Raw genomic sequence first — 26,871 nt, 5'->3', positions numbered from 1 at the left:
TTAACAAAAGGACAAAAACATATTTAAAAAAAAAAAAAACCTTTATCCTACTTTCATAAAACATTCCCTTTTGATGGTTTTTTTTTTCAAATATATATTAATAAAGGAGATTTTATAATATTTGGGAACAAAACGTTACCAAAAACACTCTGCGATTTTCTTCGAGGGACCTTTCGTGCCCAGTGCAGCTAACCTTTTTAAATTTATAGTAACGCACCTTTCGTTGTGTTGTGGGTGCATTAGGCCGAAAGCGTTTAAGTGTAACGCATGCTTGTTTTGGTATGCTTTAGAAACGTTGTTGCTAACGCTGCTATGGTGCGTTAGTCAGCATATTCCGTGAAACAACAAATTTCCTGTATCCGATCTGCAATGGCTTTCACATTGACCAAATTGATGTGGTCGATGCCTGATGCAAATTTCCCTCTCTGCTTCCGAAGCGGTTTCGCTTTAGCTTTTCTGTGTGCAACGAATTTGCTCACACGTTCTTTGCTGCTCCCTCAAGGAGTTTTATGCAGGCTAAGATCTGATATGATGTTAAATATTGAGAAGTGGTAGAACGGAGACAAAAATAAACTCAAAATATGAAAATGGAGAAAACATGATATTGATATTGATATTATTTAGTGATTGTTTTGGATTAACAGTTATGACACCTTGCAAACTGAAATAAGTAGTTAGAATTATTTCTCCAACAACTCACTCCATTTCTAGTTCCTAGTGTATTATTGTTTATGTTTCTTTATGTTTCCTACCTTTGATATTAGAGCGCAGAGGTTGCATAAGACGCCTAGAGACCAACATTTAAAATGGCGGTGTTTCAAAAGAGTTTGGAACGTGCATTCAAATCACCTAATGGATCCTTTTCTTGTTGCATGACTTACATGGTTGTTGTCAAACCACGCTGTTATAGATCGTTGTCAGATCAAAGTCACATTACAAAACGAAGTTGTTAAGACGTGTTCATTGCATTAGATCAGATGGTAGCTACACGGAAGAAGTCGAATGTTGGGTGAGCATGACTTACATGGTTGTTGTCAAACCACGCTGTTATAGATCGTTGTCAGATCAAAGTCACATTACAAAACGAAGTTGTTAAGACGTGTTCATTGCATTAGATCAGATGGTAGCTACACGGAAGAAGTCGAATGTTGGGTGAGTAAGCACATTTAATTATTCACTACACGGAATGGAGTGATCATGTAGTGTTGGAGTTATTGATAAAAAAATGTATTTGGCTAACCACATCAAAAGCATTCACAGCCGCGATAGCCGTAAATTAAAAAAAAGGCGGCGTAAAATCCGTTTGAAAAATCCGCAGCCTTCAATTCTGGTCAAATCTGTGAGGAGGAGATCGAGAGTTAATATCTCATAGTTGATGGTGAATTGTATTAAAAATTGCGTTGAAAGTTCATTTGGCCGTCAAATTGGGAGTAGCCCTGGTGGGAGAAGGTCATGTAAGCCCCCCGATAACCGTCGGTTGAGAGACTAAATCTGCATATGGTCAAGCGTAGAGTGAACATCGAGCGAAAATCAGGGGTTGGAATGAACCTTCATAAGGGTTAGTTAAATTAAGTATAGTCTAGGAAGATCCCATCCACCGCCCCAAATCTGAAGCCATAAATAATCAGGGGTTGGAATGAACCTTCATAAGGGTTAGTTAAATTAAGCATAGTCTAGGAAGGTTCCATCCACCGCCCCCTGAATCTGAAGCCATAAATAAATTTTTTGCATGCATTCAACAATTTTCTAAGTAGAAATGAACTCAAAAACTCAGTGTCAGAGTTAATTTATGGTTGAAACAATGGAAACACAAATGCAGTGCCCAAATTTAACGAAGAAGCTGACACGAATCTTGAAAGGTGCATGAAAAGTTTTTAGAAAAACCAAAAATGAGGTGCATGAAAAGTTTTTAGAAAAACCAAAAATTTCATTTGAAAGTTTTTATTATGTCACTGCTTATGCAATGATATCTATGATTGGTTCGAAGCTATTAGTTTGTTTGTACTAGTGAAATTTTGCAAATCTCCATAGTTAACATTAGGATTTTCGCTGAATTTTTTGTGTGACGTCGCCATGCTGCCACATTCTCAGCTTCAGAATTCTAGGGTCGACGTCATCATGCCATGTATAGTAGATCAAATTTGACATTGTAGGTACAAGGAATGACAATCCTTTGTGCAACTGGGAGTTAACGTGGGTTGCTTTAAGCTTTGGTAGTGTTAATTTCGTTTTAAGAGTGTTGGTGGAGAATGTATTATTATGGTTGATGAATCATCAAGAAGCAGATTTAGCTATTTTTGTTGTTCAAAGTGGTTTTTTTAAGTTTTTCTTGGTGTTGTGGCACTCATTGAGGTTGGATTTGTTGTTTCTTGCTTTACTTCTCATTGTTAGGTTTTCCTTGTTACTATGTAAGTTTTTTTTTTTACTTCGGTGGGTGTGATGAGTAAATTTTTTATGGAGACATCTATGATCAGTTCAAAGCTACTAGTTTGTCTATATTAGAGCAAATTTTCAAATATCCATAGTTAACATTAGGCTTTTGGCTGAAATTTTTGCATGACGTCAGTGCGTCACCACATTCCCACCCCAAGAATTTGAGGGCCGATAGCATCCTGCCATGCACGGTAGATCAGATTTGACAGTGTCGGTACAAGGAAGAGCGATCCTTCATACAACTGGGAGCTAACTCAGGATGCTTTGAGCTCTGGGGGTGTTAATTTCATTTTAAGAGTGTTGGTGGAGAATTTATTGTTATGGTTGATGGATCATAGAGAAGTGGATTTAGCTATTTTGGTTGTTGAAAGTGGTTGTTTTATTTTTTTTCTTAGTGTTCTGGTTCTCATTGAGGCTAGATTTGTTTTTTATTTCTTTACTTCTCATTGTCGGGTGTTGGCAGTAGGATCCCCCAAGGGCAGTTTTGGGGCTAAAAGCCCATGTTTAAGTTAAATTTTTGTAATATTATTATAAAGACTCCGCATTTTGTGGTTGCGGAGCGCGAAGGTGTTATGTGTCACAAAGGATAGTTCACCCTTAGTTTTGTAAAGTAAAGTCGACTGTAAGAGATCTACCCATAGTCCGCAGACCATGGAATTGTATAAAAAGAGCTAAGCTCTAAGTAGTTAGAGAGATCAAACACGTAAAAGAGTCATAGCTTTAAAGCAAGAAGTCTAACTCTTGGGTTGTAGCATAGGTAGAGACTCTACAGCTGAGTGCGCAGAGGCCTAAGGTAGAAATCCGCAACTGAGTGCGCGGACCCCTGCAGCTTTGTGCGTAGGGTGGACAAAGTCTATAAACACTTGGAAGATATTAATAAAAGGAGTTATTCTGCAATTTTTGTGCCTTTGTTCTATCGATGCATTTGGATATTTTATGTATGTTTTTTCTTTATTATGCTTATACGATGTGCGAATGAATTCCATTACATTAAATAATTGAACACAATTACGAATATCTACTTATGCAGTGATAAATTTAAATAGTTGACAAAATAAGGAAGTCACTTAGGGTAATTGAGGCATCTGCACGACGCACTGCTATAACAGCACAAAAGTACCTGAGCCCTAGGCTAGGGCTGCACGAAGGTTGATCGTATACTTTCGCGAAGCTATTGAAAGCCGGAATAGAGAGTTTGTCTTACAAGCCCTAGAACGGGACCACCTGTGCGAAGGCAGGGATAGAAGAAATCAAACGACATCACAACCATCTCAGGGTGTAGAAACTTGGTTCCAACATCCCCCCATACTACTCCAGGTGAAACTTCGGTCTGTGCTCCGCGCGCTAATGCCGAAAGGGCCAATAGTGTAGGGATTTGTTTCGCTAATTAACATTGAACTTGGGTCAGGCCCCCTCGAGCCAACAAATGGTTCCAATGCCGTGACCAAAATTTGCATAAGAGATGTGCAATGTCGTATCACTGGAATCCAACTAAGAAGGAGATTGGTTGGATAGAAAAATCCATGAATTCGCAACATAAGAGAACAAAACTGTGGTTGGATAGATACCTATATACAGAGATCCACAAGATCTTTTTCTGCTCCTTCCCTATCAAGCTATATGAGTGGATCGCAAAGCTAGCATATAGCCAAGGAAGGTGGAAACTTGACGGTCCTATTGTGTGGATCCCGGAGCTAGTGCAAAGGTTGGAAGCATCGGAGAATAAGATCGCCCACGCTATCGATTATTGGCTCGAGCGCATCATAGGAGGATTTGTGACTAAATTCGTGGTTGACACCTCAATCAGCTATAGTGAGGTGGAGCGACACTTTTTCAAAGGACCGTGAGGTAAGTATATTAAATCTTTGAATGCTTGGATTAAAATGTTGTTGTGCGAAAAATAGGTTATGTAGCTACCTTTATGTTTGGGACTACGCGAAGTGGAAAAACTTACAGAAATGAAGGAAAAAAGGGTCCAGAGTATAGCCCTTTGATTTCACCTCCACGAAGTGACAAAGAAGGGATAGCGAAGGTTTCTTCGTGAAGTGCTATTCAGTTAATAAGACAAGGATTCCCATGAATACCACCTTCGCTCACACCCCCTCTAACTTCACCACCCTCACCTCCAACTTTGCCTGTACCACCTCCACCACAGTTCAATATGGAAAATACAGCGAAGTTTCCTTTGTTCAAAGGCTTGGGAAATGATAACCAGGACCAATTATGGTTCGCTGTGAGAGTTGTATGGGAAGCTCAAGGTGTTACAAATGATCATATAAAGAAGGCAACATTGGTTAGTGCTTTGCAAGATCGCACACTAACTTGGTATATTAAGTATTCTAACGATGACTCGAATGCTGGAGTAGCAGATATCCAAGCAGCATTAAATAGGGAATTTAGTAGACCTAAATCTGAGGTGCAATCAATTGTGGAATTCAAAGAGATCATGATGCAACCAAGCGATATGCCTTGGGAACTAGACCAGAGGTTGAAATGTACAATCCGTGAAGCCAACATGAATTTGATAGATAGAAAATATCGTGAGTGGTTTGTGGCTTCGCTACTACCACACTTAAGGAGTGCGTTGTCGCAATAGAAGATAAGAATTCAGGTAGAGGCCTTGGAGATTGCCATGAGACTACATGAGACTCCGATGCAAGATCCTAATATAGGAGTTCAACAGATCCATGCACAGCTGAATAATCTGTGCCTTGAGATGCAAAGTCTAAAGCAGGATAGAATGGTTCGGCCAGAGGTACGGGAGGAGGTATGGTGCTTAAAATGCAAGAGCTAGGGTCATGACAAAGACCATTGCCAGGTCTTTGCAAATTACATTGCAGGAGGAGGACCAATGCCTTTAAGGCCAGAAGCTCAAGTAGGACCTAGCGTGGGGCCTGCATTATGGTGTGCTATCTTTCAGGTAGCCAAAAAACATGCCACGGATAATTGTCACTTGCTACAGAAGTATGTAGCAACAATTGTTCTGTAACTTTTGTAGGTCGGTAGGACATGATGAGCGTACTTGTAGGAGCTATGAAATGATGATGGATAGAACTCCCGCCTATATGGTTCAGGTCGAAACGCGGCCCCTTGACTAGAACACAGGAATAGCGCGGATAGGATTTTAGGGGCACGGAAGAGGCCGAGGTGGAGGAGGACCTGGTAGAGGTCAAGGATAGTTGATTTGTTACAATTGTGGAGGACATGGACACTATGCCCACGATTGCACTAATCCAACACGTCCATCGTGCAAGTATTACACACTGTTTGATCATGAAATGGGAGACTCTCCTACGCTGATAGCTAGGATACGTGACAAAGGGGCGCTACCACCTCCACTGACACAGAACCTGTAGATGATGATGCTTGAGTTGCACGAGGAAGATCCAAACATAAATATAGTGCTCAGAAGTGGAACCGCGACAGGAGATGACAAAGGGAAACAGCCAAAAGACAGTACATGGGTTCACAAAGCCCCGACAAAGGAGGTTGAGTTTGATTCGGAGCATGCTCATGAAGCCTTCATGGAAGCTAAGAAGAGCTTTTCTAAGGCCTTCACCTCAAGAAGCAAGGATAAGCCTGAGCTGGAGATGGACCCCTCTATGCTCACAACTTTCCTGGAAACCTGTATGAAGTTACTATGCAACAGTAAGGCTGTAAAAGGGTTACATGAACTCATCAATAGATGCACTGGAACTGCCCTAGGTGAGTTGCGCGTAGCACGAAAGATTGGCAAGCATAAAACAAGGACGGGATGGGAAATGAGACTAACCGCGCAGACAGGAGAATATGAAATGGATCAAGTCATTTTGGACTTGGGGTCAGATGCGAATGTCCAACCAAAAAAGACTTGGGAGCGAATGGAGATACTTGCGCTACAATGGTCTCCGATTCAGCTAAGAATGGCGAACCAACAAAAAATCATCCCCATGGGGCAACTACAAGGGGTGACAGTGGATATTGAGGGAGGCATGCTCGCTGACTTTGAAGTAATAGAGATAGTGGATGACATCAATCCCTATCATGTGCTACTAGTAATTGACTGGGCTACTGATATGAACGGGGTAATCAATCTGAAGAAGTGAAAGATGATCTTTGAGAAGAAATCGTTGCACGTAATAGTACCCCTCAACTTTGTTGAAGGATCGCACTATAGTGAACCTATCCGCGATTATGAGAGTGATGATGACCCGGTCCGTATCTATAAGATAATAGCGTGAGACCAAGATTGAGTGAATTCCACCACAGATGGATGGATTACTTGGGATCACGAGAGTTCCTGCACTTCAAACTCTGACAAAGAAATAGAACGCTAACATAATCAGTTACATGAAGTAACTACGCTAAATTGCAACATGATGACCGGGTTGATGAACCCTATAAATGGGTAATTATATGGGCTCATTTTGCCTCCTAACTTAGCTTAATCCGCCATTCTCATTAGTTTATTGCATGTTTTTTATTATATTTATGTTAATAGAGTGAGTTGGGTTGGTCATTATGCCTTAATGCAGATTTTTGGTCAATTTTGGAGACAAAGTCAAAGATTTAATGAATATTTGGCAGCAAATGTTCGAAGAATACAAGGGAGAGGATTTATAGGAGGGTGTCCCCTCATTTACGACTCCCTACTTCGAATTCTCCTTCAGAAAGCTCGGAGCACAAGCAGCCACATCAATCCACCAAAGAGGCAGCCAAGCAAGTGGGGGATAACTATTGTCTATTTTTATACCAACGTTTCAAATCCCAAATGGGATCCATCATCAGGGTTTGAAAATGATGATAAAAGAAGAGCAGAATGGATAGAATAAATACCCAAAAGGATAAAAAAAATTTAAGGAATAGCACAGGTCGGCTTGAATCTAAATTTAATTTAATTTAATTTTTATTTTATTTTTAATTTATTTTTCATTTTTAATAAATTACTTTTGTTTTATTGAAAATTTTATTAAAATTTTTAATAACTAGGATTATAACCTATAGATTAAAAAGGAAAAAGAATTGATACTAAAAAAAAAAATTTAGATAATAGATTGAACTAAAATATATTAATTTCTATATAAATTAATTTAATATATTAAACCAATTCATATTAATAATTATAAATAATAAATATTTATAATTGATCAATCTAATAATTAATAGTTATATAGAAATTATTATATTCTAGCATTAAAAAGTAAATTATTAAGTTAAAGGAGCTATTTTAATAAAATGAAGGGATGATTAATTATTATAGAAATACTAGGGAAATATATCAATTTCTATTTAAAAATTAACTTAATATATTTGAACCAAATTATATTAACAATTATAAATAATTAATATTTATAATTAATTAATATAATAATTAATATATTAATTAATAGTTATGTAGAAATTAATATATTAAAGTATTTTAATGTTAATAATTCTAATTATGATATAAATAAAAAGTACTGACCAATAGAATAGGATAGGGATAACTTACCTGCTGAAGGCTTACTAGGGGATGGGTTGACGCTTTTTGATTTCACTGATCAGGGGAAGCCAGCTCCCGCTAATCTCCATACCATTGTCTCTGTTCAGATTACAAGGATGCTTAATAATTTCAAGTGCTTCTCTGATCTTTCGTCTCTGATGCTGCTCTTCCCTTGCGATAATTGATGCGTTTTCCAGGCAGATGTGGTGCTTAGTCTTCGAGGAGTGTTCTGCCAATGCTGAGGTACGAGATCTTCCATTCCTGATGTCAGCGCCATGTTCCTTGAGTCTTGTCTGGAGGGAGCGACCCGTTTCACCTATGTAGCTTTTTCCACAAGAACAGTCTATTTTATAGACTCCTTTAAGTTGATGCTTGTCAATATCATCTTTTACAGACTTCAAACTTTGCCTGATAGTACCAGGAGCTGAGAATTGTGTTATAATGTTTTTCTTTCTTAGGATTTTAGCGATTTTGTCTATAACCCCATGGATATAAGGTAGAAAAACCTTACCACATTGAGGTTGGTCCTGATCCTTAGGCTTGGGAGATGACAGCTTTCTTTCAGCTTTCTCCATGGCTTTTTTAATCTCATGATCTTTGTAGCCTATATTCTTAAAAGTTAAAACTAAATGCCTCTTTTCTTCGTTTATATGTTCTACGTCAGAAATTCGAAGGGCTCTAATGGCAAGAGTGTTTAGAACACCAAACTTTTGGGCTGGGTGATGGTGGGAATCTGCATGGAGGTAACTTTCTGTGTGGGTTGACTTCCTGAAAACCTTATGGCCCAAAGAGCCATCCTCTTTTCTGATGACAAGAATGTCCAAGAATGGGATGCTCATGTTTTCTTCAAGCTCCATTGTGAATTTTATTTCAGGGGAGATGGAATTTAGGTGAATGAAAAACTTGTCAAGTTCTGCTTTACCATGTGTCCACTTTATATTGGTGTCATCGACAAAACGCTTCCACCAGGCCGGCTTTAAAGGATATGATTCCAGGGCCTTCTTCTCAAAATATTCCATGTATAGGTTGGCCACGATTGGCGAGAGGGGTGATCCCATTGCTACACCAGATGTCTGCTCATAAAATGTTCCTTGGAAGGTGAACACAGTTGACCTTAAGCAGACTTCAGCCAACTTTGCAATCCCTGGATCAGTAACATCTTTTATAACATGAATGGCTTCATCAAGAGGAATCTTCGTGAATAAGGAAACCACGTCAAAGCTTACAAGGATGTCATCACTTTCCATCTTTTCATTCACCTAAATTCCATCTCCCCTGAAATAAAATTCACAATGGAGCTTGAAGAAAACATGAGCATCCCATTCTTGGACATTCTTGTCATCAGAAAAGAGGATGGCTCTTTGGGCCATAAGGTTTTCAGGAAGTCAACCCACACAAAAAGTTACATCCATGCGGATTCCCACCATCACCCAGCCCAAAAGTTTGGTGTTCTAAACACTCTTGCCATTAGAGCCCTTCGAATTTCTGACGCAGAACATATAAACGAAGAAAAGAGGCATTTAGTTTTAACTTTTAAGAATATAGGCTACAAAGATCATGAGATTAAAAAAGCCATGGAGAAAGCTGAAAGAAATTTGTCATCTCCCAAGCCTAAGGATCAGGACCAACCTCAATGTGGTAAGGTTTTTCTACCTTATATCCATGGGGTTACAGACAAAATTGCTAAAATCCTAAGAAAGAAAAACATTATAACACAATTCTCAGCTCCTGGTACTATCAGGCAAAGTTTGAAGTCTGTAAAAGATGATATTGACAAGCATCAACTTAAAGGAGTCTATAAAATAGACTGTTCTTGTGGAAAAAGCTACATAGGTGAAACAGGTCGCTCCCTCCAGACAAGACTCAAGGAACATGGCGCTGACATCAGGAATGGAAGATCTCGTACCTCAGCATTGGCAGAACACTCCTCGAAGACTAAGCACCACATCTGCCTGGAAAACGCATCAATTATCGCAAGGGAAGAGCAGCATCAGAGACGAAAGATCAGAGAAGCACTTGAAATTATTAAGCATCCTTGTAATCTGAACAGAGACAATGGTATGGGGATTAGCGGGAGCTGGCTTCCCCTGATCAGTGAAATCAAAAAGCGTCAACCCATCCCCAGGTAAGCCTTCAGCAGGTAAGTTATCCCTATCCTATTCTATTGGTCAGTACTTTTTATTTATATCATAATTAGAATTATTAACATTAAAATAATTTAATATATTAATTTCTACATAACTATTAATTAATATATTAATTATTATATTAATTAATTATAAATATTAATTATTTATAATTGTTAATATAATTTGGTTCAAATATATTAAGTTAATTTTTATATAGAAATTGATATATTTCCCTAGTATTTCTATAATAATTAATCATCCCTTCATTTTATTAAAATAGCTCCTTTAACTTAATAATTTACTTTTTAATGCTAGAATATAATAATTTCTATATAACTATTAATTAATATATTAATTATTATATTGATCAATTATAAATATTTATTATTTATAATTATTAATATGAATTGGTTTAATATATTAAATTAATTTATATAGAAATTAATATATTTTAGTTCAATCTATTATCTAAAAAAAAAAAATTTTAGTATCAATTCTTTTTCCTTTTTAATCTATCGGTTATAATCCTAGTTATTAAAAATTTTAATAAAATTTTCAATAAAACAAAAGTAATTTATTAAAAATGAAAAATAAATTAAAAATAAAATAAAAATAAAATTAAATTAAATTTAGATTCAAGCCGACCTGTGCTATTCCTTAAAAAAAATTTATCCTCTTGGGTATTTATTCTATCCATTCTGCTCTTCTTTTATCATCATTCTCAAACCCTGATGATGGATCCCATTTGAGATTTGAAACGTTGGTATAAAAATGTTCACACTGTGGATTCTCCGGTCAAGGGTTCAAAAGATACAAACCACAGACCTCTTAAATCCAAAAACTATTGTCTATCTCAAGTTTTGGGAGCCAAGCCTCATGGATTTTAAGGAAGCTGTTGGGAGCTCCAGTTGTATAAGTAGAGAGGCATAGGGCCTCATTAGGTTGTTGTATGTTAGTCAAAATTTTGCACTTTTGTTGCAGCATTGCTCTGCTCATTTCAAACTTACTTTTGTGGACAGTTTCATGTAATGTTATTATTATTTTGATAATGAAGATGAGATTGTTTCTGAGCCAGCACTGAGTTACCTCATAGGGTTAGGGCCCCATCCAAGCAGCCCAACACCTCTTGTTTTGTATTTATATGTTTTGTTTCAGTTTCTAAATTAGTTGTTGTTAGATAGATTTCTTTCTTGTTGAAGAATAGGTCGCTTTTAGTAATTTAGAGGGTTGTTTTCATTTTAGTTGTTGTAGCAGGTTGAACAGTGATAGAGAAAAGAAACAAAAAGGCCATCAACAGAGCCTTGGCCTCCTTTCTTCCCTTTGGGACCATGAACTAAGGCGAAAACACTTTTGCTGCCACAAAAAACACAGATTTTCCTTTTACATAGGATTTCCAGTATCGCAGCTGGTTAGAAGGTTCATGTTTTGTTGTAGTTCTATTTCACCATACTCATTTCTATTTTTGCAATACATTTCTTCCATGCTTCCTTTCCATACAACATTGTTCAACATTTACTTTCCTAGATCAAAATTTAGCATAGCTTGATGAACAGTTCTGTTTTTTAGTGTGGCTAGTTTCTTTGCTTGCTTAGTCTCAGTGTTTGATTTTCAGTTCTCTTGCAGTACATCTCTGCTCACAATAAGTCAACCAACTAGCCATCATCATCTCTCTTTGATCTATGTTCCACAAGTCATCCCAAGTCCCTCACAAATCTGCCTTAATTTGCTGCAGTTTTCTCATAAACTTTCCTCTAACCCTTTGAACAAGTCCAACCATATTTCTCTTCCCAATTCCTTCTTGATGAACCCTAAACACCCTGACACATCCTCCTAGCCATTAGATACTATTTCCACCCATTTTCCGACCTTCAAAACCTCTAAACCAGCTCTCGGCATCCTCTTGTAGACCTCCTGTAGATCCCCTACAGCCTCCTGTAGATTTTCCTGTAGCTGACTTTTTGAAGTCTAATTGTAGGGAAAGCCTCTGGAAGGCGCCAGAGGACTCCTAGGACCCATCCACACCTTCCTACACCTCTGAAAACTCCAAAGTTGCCCTCCATTGCCACCTAATCGCTGCCACATTCACAAACAAATAAATTACATGCATGACAATTTCACCTAAAAATACATAAAAATCCAAAAAGATGTTTTTTCTCATTTCCTTCTAGAAATAGCTTGAGTAGATGTTGTTTGCTTCCTAGATTAAGTAATAGCATTCATTTCATGGTTTTTCATCTCTCTTTCTGCAAAAATAGGATTAGTTGGTTAATTAGGGTTTGCTAGGTTTACTTTGCATTTCAGTCTTCTTTCTCTTTCTGCAAGTAGAGTAGCTTCTGTAGAGTAAGCTTTCCTTTCTTTCATCACATATAAAGCTTCTTCTGGAATTCATAGAAGCTGGCTTGAGATCCTAGTGACCTTGTGCCAGCTGACCAAGTGAGAGCCTACAGTAAGAACTAGTACTTGTGCATACAACACCATCGCTTCCAAGTTTGTTACGAACTACCAGGTTGATAAAAGCAAAGTAGGAAGCCCAAGAGTTGTAGCTTTATTGCTACAATTCAGGAAAATTCTTGCCCAACACCCACACCACATCACATAGCAACCCCTCTCTTTTCTTTGATGGCAGTGATCAAGAAGAACCTTTAGGTGAACAACCATAGATATTTGAAGAACCTATAAGGGAAGAAGAAGAAGAAAACATCCCTCCTGAGACAATGGATGAAAACAAAAATGCTAAGGGGAATGGAGAAAGAGTAGAGGGTACCTTTCCCATCCGAGAGACCAATGGAGACACTAAAATGAAGAACATAAGCCCTTCAGCCCTACCTTACTTCCATGGGTTGACTACAAAAGATCCTGACACCTTCTTGTTTGAGTTTGTTGTTTTCTATTGAACCTATGACTATGTAGAAGATGAGAAAAATTTGAAACTATTTCCTTCTACCCTCAAGGATGCAGCATTGCACTGGTTCATGGGGTTACCTGGCAATAGCATCACAACTTGGGCCCAGATGCAACAGGCCTTTAATAGCAAATATCAAGACTATTGTAGGTCAAAAGCCACCAAGGAAGAAATCTTCTGAATGACCATGGGAAGGGATGAATCATTAGAAGATTATAAAGAGAGGTTCCATCTCAGTTATAAAAGGGCCAGGTGCACACTTGACGCCGAATTGCTGAAGTTGGTCCTGCTCAGGGGAATTTCGAAAGACCTTCTAGACACCCCCGATCTACTGGCTGGGGGAGACATCTACCAACTACTTTATGAAGACATAAAGACTATTTTTAGAAACCATTCTAGGGCAGCCAAAAAGAGAGGTATGGGGAGTCAACCCATAGCCAGTACCTCCTCATCCAGTTCATCCCTCAAAGGTGAAATTGGAAACATGCTGGAAGATTTCAAGAGTGAGATGCTGCAGACTCTTGCCATGCAAATGGATACCTTGCATATCAAAAGGAAACAAGAAGAAGCAGAGAGGGCTTTGGCCATTTTTTGTCCTAGGTGCACCAGAAGGAATCCTAGGAACGAATGTCCATTGAACTCTATAGAGGTTTTTTCAATTTGTGAAGAAGATCATTCTACGAATAAGTGTCATTCCTTGCCCGAACTTAAAGTTGTATACCAAGGGGCCGAAGGAGCCACTGAACCACTCTATTTCATGAACCAAAGGAGACCGCATGGACCTAGAACATACCAACAGGGAATGCAAGGGACATCTCAGGCATACTACAACCCTAATCAAGCCACTTCCATACCTTCTTGGGGCCCTCCTGCTCATCCTTCATGGTCCACACCTCCTCCTTGGTCCTATCCATCTCAATATCATGCCCAACCAGCCGTTCATGCATTTCAATCCTATGCTCAGCCACAACCTCATTGGAATGCATCTCATCAGGGGTGGAGGCCCCAGTACAACTCTCCTCCTGCTCTTTTTCCTCCACCACCTGCTTAACCACAACCATTGCCTTCTACTCCACTAAGGCAACCCTAAATGCCTGCTCAACCAAACCTAAACCTGAATAACAAACATGCTCAGCAAGTATATAGTGGGGAACCATCATGCCCAACCTATGCTGTGGAGATTCAGGATATTAACCTGTGATCTGGGAAGGTTCTCCTAGATAGCCAGCCACCCCCTAAGGAGGTTGAGGAAGATAAAGAGGAAAGTGAACCGAAAGCAATTCCACCCTTTCCTAAGAGATTATCGAGGACAACTCAGCCCACCCCATAAGAAACTGAACTTCTGGGAGAATTGAAACAGTTATGTGTAAAGATACCACTTCTTCAAGCCATAAAGGATGTGCCTATATACAATAATATGATCAAAGAGAAGTGCTTCAGGCATCTAGGCAGGCGCAAGAGAGATGCCCCAACCATCAATGTCATAGGACAATTGTTTGACTTGATGTTGGGCTAGGTAATCTGTCCAAAATATCTAGACCCTGGAAGTCCAGTAGTTGATGTCCACATCAATGGCACCATGATCCCACATACTTTGATTGATCTGGGAGTTTCCATTAATGTGATGACAAAAGACACCATGCTCAAACTCAAACTCCAGGGCTCCTTGAGAAAGACCACGATAGTACTACAGCTAGCAGACCACTTCACGGTGACCCTTGAAGGGATTGTGGAGGATGTGATGGTCTCCATTGATTCTTGGGAGTACCCTACTGATTTCTTAGTTCTCCAGCTGAAGGAAAAGCTCACTAAGTATCCTCTCATCCTGGGAAGACCCTGGTTGGCCACTGCCAATACTTACATTATTTTTCGGGCTGGGAACATGACCATCAAGAACAGGCATATGTCCAAGCAACTAGTCCTACACCCTCCTGTCCAACCCTTGCTAGAACATGATCTACCTCTCTAGTTGGAGGAGGAAGATAAGGATGAAGTTTATTCTGCACCACTATGTGCAATAGAAACTGTCATGGGGGGAAACTGCAATATAAGGATGATATCATTGAAAAGTTAAGTCAGAATCCACCCCCCAGTATTTTTCCCTTAGAAGATCTAGTGAAAGAAACCCAAGACAATACCTTAACTGATCTTTGTGTGGCTGACCCAACCTCTCTCCGTGTTAATAATATAGAGTTCGGCCCAGAAAGAACATTGAAAATCAACTCATCCCTATCCACTTCCCAGGAGATGGAACTATGCAACTTATTGAGAAAAAATTTAGATGTCTTCGCTTGGAGTTATAAGGAGATGAAGGGAGTGCACCCTTCAGTTTTGTACTCATCACATATACATTAAGGAAGATTGTAAACCAATCAGGCAACCTCAAAGGAGGATGAATCCGGCCCTTAAAGACATTGTTAAGGAAGAATTGCAGAAATTACTAGATGCAAGATTCATCTACCCCATCTTTGATAGTGAATGGGTCTCTCCTTTGGTGCTAGTGCCAAGAAAAATGGTAAGTGGAGAATCTATGTCGATTATCGAGAACTGAACAAGGCCACTAAAAAGGACCATTTTCCTTTGCTTTCATAGATCAAGTGTTAGATGATCTGGCGGGGAATTTTTTTTTCTCTTTCCTAGATGGGTTTAGCAGGTACAACTAGATTCAAATCAGCCCAAAAGACCAAGATAAGACCACTTTCACTTGTCCTTGGGGTACCTTTTCATATCGAATCCTTCCTTTTGGTTTGTGCAATGCTCCAGCCACTTTCCAGAGAGCAGTATTGAGTATATTTTCTGAACTGGTTCACGATGCAATGGAAATATATGGATGATTTTACTCCTTATGTTTCTAATTTTCAGGAAGCTTTATCTAGCTTAGGAGAATTTTTGGACAAATGTATTGAAATGAACCTGTCCCTCAGTCCGGAAAAATGTGAATTCTTGATAACTGAAGGGACCGTGCTAGGACATGCAATATCTCAACAAGGATTGCAGGTGGACACCAACAAAATTGTCATCATCCAAAGGGTCCCACCTCCTTGAAAGGTGAGAGATGTCCGAAGTTTCCTAGGCTTAGCAGGATATTACAGAAGATTCATTAAAGATTTCAATAAGTTAGCCTCTCTGTTGTTTGGTCTTTTGAGAAAAGATGTTGAGTTCATATGGACTAAAACTATCAAGAAGCCCTAGATACCTTGAAAAGCAAACTTGTGGCTGCCCCAATTTTGAGAGGCCCAAACTAGGCCTTACCTTTCCACATTCACATAGATGCCTCAAACAAAGCAATAGGAGCAGCCTTGGGACAAATTGATGAAAAGTTACCTTATGCCATATACTTTATAAGTAAAAACTTGTCAAAGGTAGAGTTAAACTACACAGTAACCGAGAAGGAACTCCTAGCTATAGTGCATTCCTCAAATAAATTTAGACATTACATCACAAGCTATCAAACCTTTGTACACACTGATCATGCTAAAATTAGGTATTTAATGAACAAGCCAGATGTAAATGCTCGCATTATCAGATGGTTGATTTTACTACAACAATTTGATTTAACCATTATTGATAAGCCTGGTAAAGAAAATGTTGTTGCTAACTTTTTGTCTAGAGTAAATTTGCCTACAGGTGAGGAAGGAATGGTGGATGATAAAATGCCAGATGAGCAACTATTTGCTATCTTAGTACTCTCTCCATGGTTTGCTAATATATCAAATTACTTGGTTTCAGTACAGTTCCCACCACACTTGTCCTCAAAAGAGAAGAGCAAGATCGTGAGGAAAAGTGCCCGTTTCACCTGGATTGGGGGCAATCTCTTCAAACTTGGCCTAGATCATATCTTGAGAAGATGTGTCAGGGAGGAGGAAGTTTTTGACATTCTCCTGACCTGTCATGATGGGCCTTATGGAGGCCATTTTGTAGCAAAGAGGACTGCCTTAAAAATCTTGCAACCAGGCTACTATTGGCCCACTTTTCATCAGGATGTGAAGAGATATACCAGCCAATGTGATCGGTGCCAAAGGATGGGGAAACCTACTCCAAAGGATGAGATGACCATGCAACCTCAAGTGACCTTTGAGCCATTTGAGAAGTGGGGCATGGACTTTGTGGGTCCTATCAACCCTCCTTCAAAACAGAGGCAATACATCATTGTGGGCACCAATTATCAGAAAAAATGGGTAGATACAAAAGCAATCAAGGCAGCAACAAAGGAAAAAGTAGTTGAGTTTTTAAGAGAAAATCCAAGAGAACTGGTTACAGATCAAGGCAGTCAGTTCACTTCCAATTTAATTAAAGACCTACTCACACATCATAAAATCAAGCACAAGGCTTCCACCCCTTACCATCCACAAACTAATGGACAAGTGGAAGTCACTAATAGAGCTTTGGAAGGAATTCTAACCAAGGTAGTGAGCGGCAACATAAAAGATTGGGAAGATAGACTAGTTGAGGCCACCTAGGCCTACAACACAACATGGAAGACCACCATAGAGTTCAGACCCTATGAACTGGTCTATGGGAAGAAGGCTTTGCTATCAATAGAATTTGAATACAATACACTAAGGATGGTATCTCAGCTGGACCTAGACCTCAGCCATGCACAGAGGGAAAGGCTACTCAAGTGCAATGGATTGGATGAACAAAGATTGCAGGCCCTTCACCACACAGAGGTAGTCCAGCTTCAAAGGAAAATATGGCATGATAAAAATATCAAGGAGAAGCAATTCCAAGAGGGAGATTGGGCATTGCTCTATGACTAAAGGTATAAATACTTCAAAGGAAAGTTGGGGACGATATGGCTAAGACCCTACACTATGGAAAAATGCATTGGCAATGACTCAGTTCTGATCAGAGCCATCGATGAGGAAGCCATCCCCATGCTTCTCAATGAACGTAGATTGAAAATTTACAAGAAGCCCCCCTACAAGTGAGAGTTCATTGAAGATCTGAATAAGATAGTGTTGGTAGTGGAACAGGTCTCAGCCTCGACTCCACCCACTCACTGAAGAAGCAGGAAAAAAAGTAATAATAAGGACTCAAGTGAAAACCTCCATGAGGCACTTGAGTCCCATCATTGGGTTGAAAACCTCTTTTGAGGCGGCCCAGTGATGACAAGAACAAAAAAAATGGGAGAAAGTATAAAATCCCTGGGTGAAAACCTCCCTTGGGGGCACCTAGGGCAGGCAATTAGGGTGAAAACCTCCTTGAGGCGCCCTAGTTGTCTTTCAAAAAAAAAAAAACAGAGGAAGAAAGAAGAGAAAATTGACTTTTAAATGCATTGCAAGTTACAGGTGGACCACAGGAAGCAAGAGAAGATGCCACAAATCCTATTTCACCTCCTCCACACTCTTCTCCATCATTTCTAACCTTTTTTCCACCTCACTATGTGTTTTTTTCGAACACTATGCATCCTACAGGAGGCCATGTGTGTTCTATAGGAAGCTCCCGTAGAAATCACAAAGAGCTCAAAATGAATTTTAAAAATAGTTTGAGGAGCTGGGAAGTTTCATAAAGAGCATGTAGGCCCTCCTATAGATATCAACCATCCTAGCCATCCATCCCACACCTGCACCACCTCATTATCATTGATTTCTTTCCTTCCTGTTAAAAAACACAGAAACCAGTTTTTAGAAGAAAAACAAAACAAAAAAAGAAAAGGAACAACACCTCCAAATCTCACTTGTAGCTTACAAAATATGTCTCCATCACCATCAACATCTTTGTTAGCATCCTCACAGCTTCCAACACAAGAATCAACTACAAATTTTAAAGGGAGAAGCAACTACAGGAGCTCCTGTAGGGTTTCTTGTAGCAGCTGATCCCCTTAAAATCAAGCCATAGCAGCAAAATAGGTGCAGCCATAGGATTGAAGAGGATGTCTGAAGCCAGATCCAGCCAGAAGGCACCTGCACAAAGCAATCAAGCCACACATCAGGGAGTAGAAAGCATATAGTAGAGGAGATACAGGGATGCAGCAATTGAAATACGAGCATGCAGCAGCAAAGGAACCAAAATGCACCACAGCACGAACACTCGACTTGCAGGTAAGTGTCTAACCCTCTCATCTGTTGCATCTGTGTAACTCAAAAATATGCATAAGTGAATGAGATGGTTACGGTTGAATGAGAAATGGTGGCTAGTTAATTGGCCACCCTCGTCTAGTTGACTGCGCTCATCTGGAGATGCCACCACACGTGTGCCTAGAAACTCACAGAAAATAGAAAGGATAGTTAGTGGAGGGTATACAAACTCCAATGCAATGATGGGAAGTGATTACAGGAAGGAGTCATGAGGAGTCATGATGACATGGTAGTGGGGATCAATGGTCCAAATACGGCAACGTACCTTTTTTCTAGATCACCTCATCACCAGAAATATCTCAAAGAAGACATAAGTACTCCTCAAAACTCCTCCACCACCTTTTCTTCCATTCCATCCTTGTCCACTTACCTACAGCAAGCTCTATACCACCTCCATAGCCTCGAAACCATCATTCTCTATCTCTTTCAGCCATCCTCCTCCTACTAGCATTCCACAGGAGCAGTATCGGACACTACAGGAGTAGTAACAGGTTCTACAGGAGCACCTATGTACAGCGAGTTCTACAAGAGGGGCAATAAGCAGTTTTTTAGGAGAAAACATGGGGTTTTTGCTCAAATTCTGGCTTGAAGAGGTAGGTTCTGTACAGACCCACCTTGAATATTAGTATGTGCAAGGAATGACATAATTTTAAGAAGGAATTGAGCCTGTAGAAGGAGAGGAATTCCATAAAAACATTTCTGCCTGTTTTCTATAAAAAAAAACACAATTTTTCTCTGTTTCCTGTTTCTTCAAAAATTTTTGTCTCTATCTCTACCCGGGGAGTTCAAAAGGGGTATAAGAAAAATGACAGGGGGATTCATGAGGAAGGAACCCACAAATTCAGTCAGGCTCCATGAACATCCCAAGGTGGTAGCCATTTTCACCAGAGCAAATTGGATGCCATTTTTCAAAAAATTTCGAGGGTTTGATGAAGAAGTGGCTCAAGAGTTTTCCCTTGCTTTAGTACCTCGCTCAAAGACCCATGCCACTGTTACTTTTAGAGGTCTCACCATGGAAATCACCCCAAAATTTATCAGTAGGGTTACCAGCTTCCCACTTGGATTACATTGGAGCAAAGATGAAAATCCAATGGGACAAGTTGCCAAGAAAACCTTCTTCCAACGAAATGAACATCCTGTAGAAGACAAAAATGGCATTAGAATAAAAATCATACCTTACCCTTGGGATGAGGTCAGTTATCAAATCATCAAGTATATTTCCTATGAAGGGAGGTATAGCATAGTTTATGGCTATCATTTTAGACTTCTCCATGAGCTGAGATATGGCATGGACACTCCCACACCCTAAAAACTCAGCATCCCCTATTTTCTCCTACAGTCCCTTATAGACTCTAGCATTAAGTTGAAAGCAAGAGGTCCAGATCAGTTGGTTCACCATGGATTAATTAAACTTTTAGTGGAAGAAGCCCTCCATACCTTCATAATCCCCATAACATGGGAAATCTTCAGAAATATGATAAGAGAAGATGATATAAAGGCCATCACATATGACCAAAGTCCTTCTGAAAGTGAGGGGGAAGAGCAGCAAGGGGAAGAAGGGGAGGAAACTGAGGAACAAACAGAGGAGAAAGAAGCCAAAACAGAGAGGGAGGAAAGTAAACCAAAGGAGGAAGAAACCAAAACAAAGCAAGAGGAAATAAAACCAACAGAGACAGAAAAGAAAAAAGGAGAGGAAAAAGGGGCAGAGAAGACAGAAGTGTCTCCTAAGACCCTAGAAAGGGAGGCAGCAACTGTTCTTGCTGCCCTCAGCACCCCAGTTAAATGCAAACAAAAGAGGAAGAGGCGAACATCAATGTATTTTAGGGCTCAGAAAAGCACAAGGATAAAAATAGGGAAACCATAGCCATCTTCAACAGTGCCTATTGTAATTGAGGATTCACCCACTATCAAAGGGGAAGAATCACCCTCTAAAACCCCCATCACATATGAAAGAGGAAGCCCCAGATCTTCCACCTGGAAGGAAAGAGTGCAACTGCAGGACTCAAAAACAACTCTACAGGAGGCACAGACTGTTCTACAGGAGACCCTAACTAAGCTACAGGAGACCGAAAAACTTGAGAAAGGGGTAGAAGAATAGCCAAAGGGGAAGGAGGAGACAGCAGAAGCACAAGAACCTGACCCCCAGCCTAGTTTGGGCTCTTACTACAATCTTCTTGAGGGGGGGAAATCATTCCACAGAAATTTGCAGTCCCACTTTTCTTTGAGTTGGAGAAAGAAAGGATAAGGAGCCATAGATGGATGTAGATCACCAAATCCAAGGGGGTAGAAGATATTGGCCACATGGAGAACTAGCTTAAAGAGATGGGTAGGGAGCTAAGTGTTGTAAGGCATAAAGAGGCAATCAGAAGAACTCACTTGGAAACAAAAAATGAGCTGCTAAGAAGACAGCTGCAAGAAAAGGAAACACAATTGGCATGCATGGCCAGCTGGTCTATGGAGGCACTACAGTGTAGAACACCAACAAAATCATATGGAGTCTATATCAAAGACCAATGGCTATAGTTTTAGATCAAGACCTTGTCACAAAGAGGCACCATGCCTTTTCAGGATTACAGACAATTCATGGACCTATGTGATCAAAGTTCAGCAGAAGACAAGGCAAAGATAGCAGAGTTCTATTTGCATAACATGGCCCTCACCGACATGAACCTATGGGACCCCAATGCTAGGCTAGGGTACTTGCAACTAATGGCCATGGCATCATGGATGAATCATGAGGAGGAAAGGGCAACGAAAATCAAAAAGTTGATGGCAAAAGAGAAAAATGAACCCCTAATGGTCAGAGCTGAGCCATCAAACCCCGTGGCTCTCATCAACACTCAGCAACTACTTGCAAATAATCCTCAAATTGCACTTAAATATGTTAATGATTAGGCTCAGGCCATTGCACATTTTGAGGACATGGAAAGATTTCTTGGAGATGACTATATTCATGCTTGTATGAGGAGGTGGAATACACTGCCACACAGCTTGCAGATAAGGGAGTATCACTCCCCAACAAGGATGAAAGAAGCATTAAGGAGAGTGCCACTGTACAAGCACTCTATGCAGAGTTTGAAGGTCAATTGGATTGGCCTCAAACTAAGTCCCCCACTACTACTAGGACTGCTAGAGGGTAGAAAAGAGGAAGAAGAACAACAACAGTGGGAAGAAGTGGACAAAAAGGCAGGATTCCATGATAAAGAAGAGGATCTCACATCAGAAGCATGGGATGTCAGGGAGGCCATCAGGGCCATCAAATATGAGGAGATGGACTAGTTGCTCAGAGGATGAGCAACACATTCAGTAGGGGGTGGTGATAAGCCCCATAAATGGGTAATTATATGGGCTCATTTTGCCTCATAAATTAGCATAATCCACCATTCTCATTAGCTTATTGCATGTTTTTTATTATATTTATGCTAATAGAGTGAGTTGGGTTGGTCATTATGCCTTGAAGTCTAATGTGTGCTTAATGTAGATTTTTGGTCAATTTTGGTGACAAAGTCAAAGATTTAATGAACATTTGGCAGCAAATATTTGAAAAAGACAAGGAAGAGGATTTATAGGAGGCTGTCCCCTCATTTATGACTCCCTACTTCGAATTCTCCTTTAGAAAGCTCAGAGCACAAGCAGCCACATCAATGCACCAAAGAGGCAGCTGAGCAAGTGGGGAATAACTGCTGTCTATCTCAAGTTTTGGGAGCCAAGCCTCCCTATTTTTAAGGGAGCTGTTGGGAGCTCCAGTTGTATAAGTAGAGAGGCCTAGGGCCTCATTAGGTTGTTGGATGTTAGTCAAATTTTCGCACTGTTGTTGCATCATTTCTCTGCTCATTTCGAGCTTACTTTTGTGGACAGTTTCATGTAGTGTTATTATTATCTTGATAATGAAGATGAGATTGTTTCTGGGCCAACACTGAGTTACCTCAGAGGCCTAAATATCTTGGGTTAGGGCCCAATCCAAGCAGCCCAGCACCTATTTTTTTGTATTTATATGTTTTGTTTCAGTTTCTGAATTAGTTGTTGTTAGATAGATTTCTTTCTTGTTGAAGAATAGGTCGCTTTTGGTAATTTAGAGGGTTGTTTCCATTTCAGTTGTTGTAGCAGGTTGAACAGTGATAGGAAAAAGAGACAAAAAGGCCATCAATAGAGCCTTGGCTTCCTTTCTTCCTTTTGGGACCATGAACTGAGGCAAAGACCCTTTTGCTGCCACAAAAAACACAGATTTGCCTTTCCCATAGGATTTCTGGTATCGCAGCTTGTTATAAGGTTCATGTTTTGCCATAGATCTATTTCACCATGCTCATTTTTATTTTTGCAATACATTTCTTTCCATACTTCCTTTCCATATAGCATTGTTCAACATTTACTTTCCTAGATCAAAATTTAGCTTAGCTTGATGAACAGTTTTCCTTTTTTAGTGTAGCTACTTTCTTTTCTTGCTTAGTCTTAGTGTTTGATTTTCAGTTCTCTTACAGAACATCTCTACTCAAAATAAGTCAACCAACCAGCCATCATCATCTCTGTTTGATCTATGTTCCACAATTCATCCCAAGTCCCTCACAAATCTGCCTTAATTTTCTACACTTTTCTCATAAACTTTCCTCTCTCCCTTTGAACAAGTCCAACCATCTTTCTCTTCCCAAATCCTTCTTGATGAACCCTAGACACCCTAACACATCCTCCTAGCCATCATCAACCCATTCCAGCCTTAAAAATCTCTAAAATAGTGCTCGGAATCCTCTTGTAGACCTCCTGTAGATCCCCTACAGCCTCCTATAGATTTTCCTGTAGGTGACTTTTTGAAGTCCGATTGCAGGGAAAGCTTCTAGAACGCTACCAGAGGCCTCCTAGGACCCATCCACACCTTCCTACACCTTTGCAAACTCCAAAGTCGCCCTCCATCGCCACCTAATCACTGCCACATTCACAAACAAATAAATTACATGCATGACAATTTCACCTAAAAATACATAAAAATCCAAAAAGATGTTTTTTTCTCATTTCCTTCTAGAAATAGCTTGAGTAGATGTTGTTTGCTTCCTAGATTAAGTAATAACATTCATTTCATGGTTTTTCATCTCTCTTTCTGCAAAAATAGGATTAGTTGGTTAATTAGGGTTTGCTAGGTTTACTTTGCATTTCAGTCTTCTTTCTCTTTCTGCAAGTAGAGTAGCCTCTGTAGAGTAAGCTTTCCTTTCTTTCATCACATATAAAGCTTCTTCTGGAATTCATAGAAGTTGGCTTGAGCTCCTAGTGATCTTGTGCCAGCTGACCAAGTGACAGCCTGCAGTAAGAACTAGTACTTGTGCATATAGCACTGTCGCTTCCAAGTTTGTTACGAACTACTGGGTTGATAAAAGTAAAGTAGGAAGCCCAGGAGTTGCAGCATTATTGCTACAATACTGGTGCTCACCATGGGTTGCTGCATTGTGTGTCATCAGAGACAAGAAATATTCCTACTTATGATGGTTTGAATGAGGTAGATATCTTTTTGGATGCATTTGAAAGGGAGGTACTAGAAAAGCAGCGCTTCCAAGACCTAGACTGGGCACTGCATGTGACGCTCGCAAGATGGTGGGGTACGCACAATGGAAGCTTTGATGATTGACGTGAATGTAGGAGGATGATGAGAACATGATTTGGGAAGCCTAAGATGCGATTGAAAGACAAATACGATGGGCAGAACGATCCGCGCACTCATCTAGACAAATGGACACAGACTTATGGACAAAATCCCCAACCTGAGTGGGTGCACCCGTTCTATCAGACCCTAGATGTTATCCCAACAAATTGGTATATAGGAATAGAGATACACCATGGGATGGGTGAATGGGATATCGTACGCGAAGGATTCATGATGACATTCAGTTTTGAGGATAGGTTTGACAGTATTGATGAAGTGCTACAGGAGGTAAAAGCAACAATATTTAGGATACTGTAGGATCCTTTAGACCTGATTCAACCTGAATGGGCCACTCAGCTAAGTTGCATGCTAGAATGTTATAATGTAATTGTTGAAGAAGAGGACAAGGATTCGTGAAATATTAACCTTCCAGAAACAAAAGGCCACCGTGTGGTTCAAGGACCACAAATTGATAACCCTGAAATAATCGTGACATTGAAAATGAAACAAGTGAACATTGGTACGGAGGTAGAACCCAAATTCGTGAATATTGGAGACTACTAGGATGACACGACATTAGATAAGGTTGCTAAATTGCTCCGTGAATACCATGACTTATTCCCTACCAACTTTATGAATCTAAAAGGAATAATCAAGGACCTAGGAATGATGAAGATCATGTTAAAGCCCGATGTGAAACCAGTTAAGCAAAGGCCTTACCATCTCAATCTAAAATAAAATGAGAAGGTCCGCTTAGAGATAGACAAGATGCTAGTGGTAGGCATCATTGAGCTTGTGGAAGAATATGATTGGGTAAGCCCAATGATGGTGCAAGAGAAGAAACATAAGGATGAGATAAGGATATGCGTGGATCTTAGAAAACTGAATGATGCTTGTGTGCATGATCGTTTCCTGACTCCATTCACGGATGAAGTGTTAGACAATTTAGGTGGCCAAGAAAAATATTCCTTCACCAATGGGTTCTCTGGGTACCACCAAATCAAAATCGCATTGGATGATAGGAGCAAGACAACCTTCGCGACTAACTGGGGTTGTTTTCAATACACTGTAGTGCCGTTTGGATTGAAGAATGCGCCTGCAATCTTTTCACGCGTGGTTGTTACAGCATTCAAGGAATTTATTCATAAGTTCCTCGAGGTATATTTTGATGACTGGCCTGTACGCTAGTTAAGTGCCATGTATCAAGCTTGGGCCTGATGCTAGATACTTGTCAAAGATACTAGATCACGCTCAATATCAAGAAGTGTTTATTTTGCATTCCTTTTAGGAACCTACTAGGGCATGAGGTTTGGAGACAAGGACTGATGGTAGGCCTTGCAAAGATCGCAGTGATACTGAACTTGGAAGCAACGAGAAGTGTGAAACAGCTGCGCACTACTCTGGGACATACTGGATATTACAGAAAGTTTATCAAAAGTTATGCCCAAATCACTGTGCCTATGGCAAAATTGTTAAAGAAGGATGTCATGTTCCGCTAGAAGGATGACTGTAAGAAGAGCTTGGATATATAGAAAGAAAAGATGGTTACCGCGCCAATTCTAGTCTTCCTAGACTCAAATAAAGAGTTCCATGTACATGTCGGCGCATCATGTATAGTGTTGGGAGCAGTACTAACATAGGCTGGCAGAGAAGTCTTGGACCACACTATCGCGTTCATAAGCCATAGATTATTCAAAGAAGAAAATAACTATTCTACCACTGAACGGGAGGGGCTAGTTATGGTGTATGCACTCGAGAAGTACTAGCACTACCTGCTAGGAGACCATTTTAAGATGTATATGGATCACTCCACACTGAAGTACCTAGTCAATAAGCCTGTGTTGGGGGGATGAATCTGCTGATGGCTCTTATTGTTCCAGGAGTACAATTTTGAAGTTGTTGTTAAGCCAGGACGATTGAACATGGGACCAAACCACCTGTCATGCATCGAAACAGGGGAGGAACCTACTAACTTGGAAGAAGGATTGCCTGAAGCGCAACTATTTGAAATGCTTCATAGATGGTCATTTTTAGGATATAATACACTTCCTAACTACAGGAATGACACCGGAAAGATACATTGTCTAGCAAAAGAAGGAATTAGTGTTGCATGCGGCAGATTTCTCTGTCATTGCTGGGCATCTGTACAAAATGGGTACTGATGAGATATTGCGACGGTATGTACTTGAGTTTGAGAGAAGCAGCATCCTCGTGAACACTCATGGGGGTGTCGTAGGAGG

This window comes from Pinus tabuliformis, chromosome J, assembly GCF_031772625.1.
Source record: "Pinus tabuliformis cultivar Carrire ecotype Pingquan chromosome J, CPIR1, whole genome shotgun sequence".
NCBI classification, from domain to species: Eukaryota; Viridiplantae; Streptophyta; class Pinopsida; order Pinales; family Pinaceae; genus Pinus; species Pinus tabuliformis.
The sequence above is the reverse complement of the archived record's forward strand: the minus strand, read 5'-3'. Positions refer to the sequence as shown.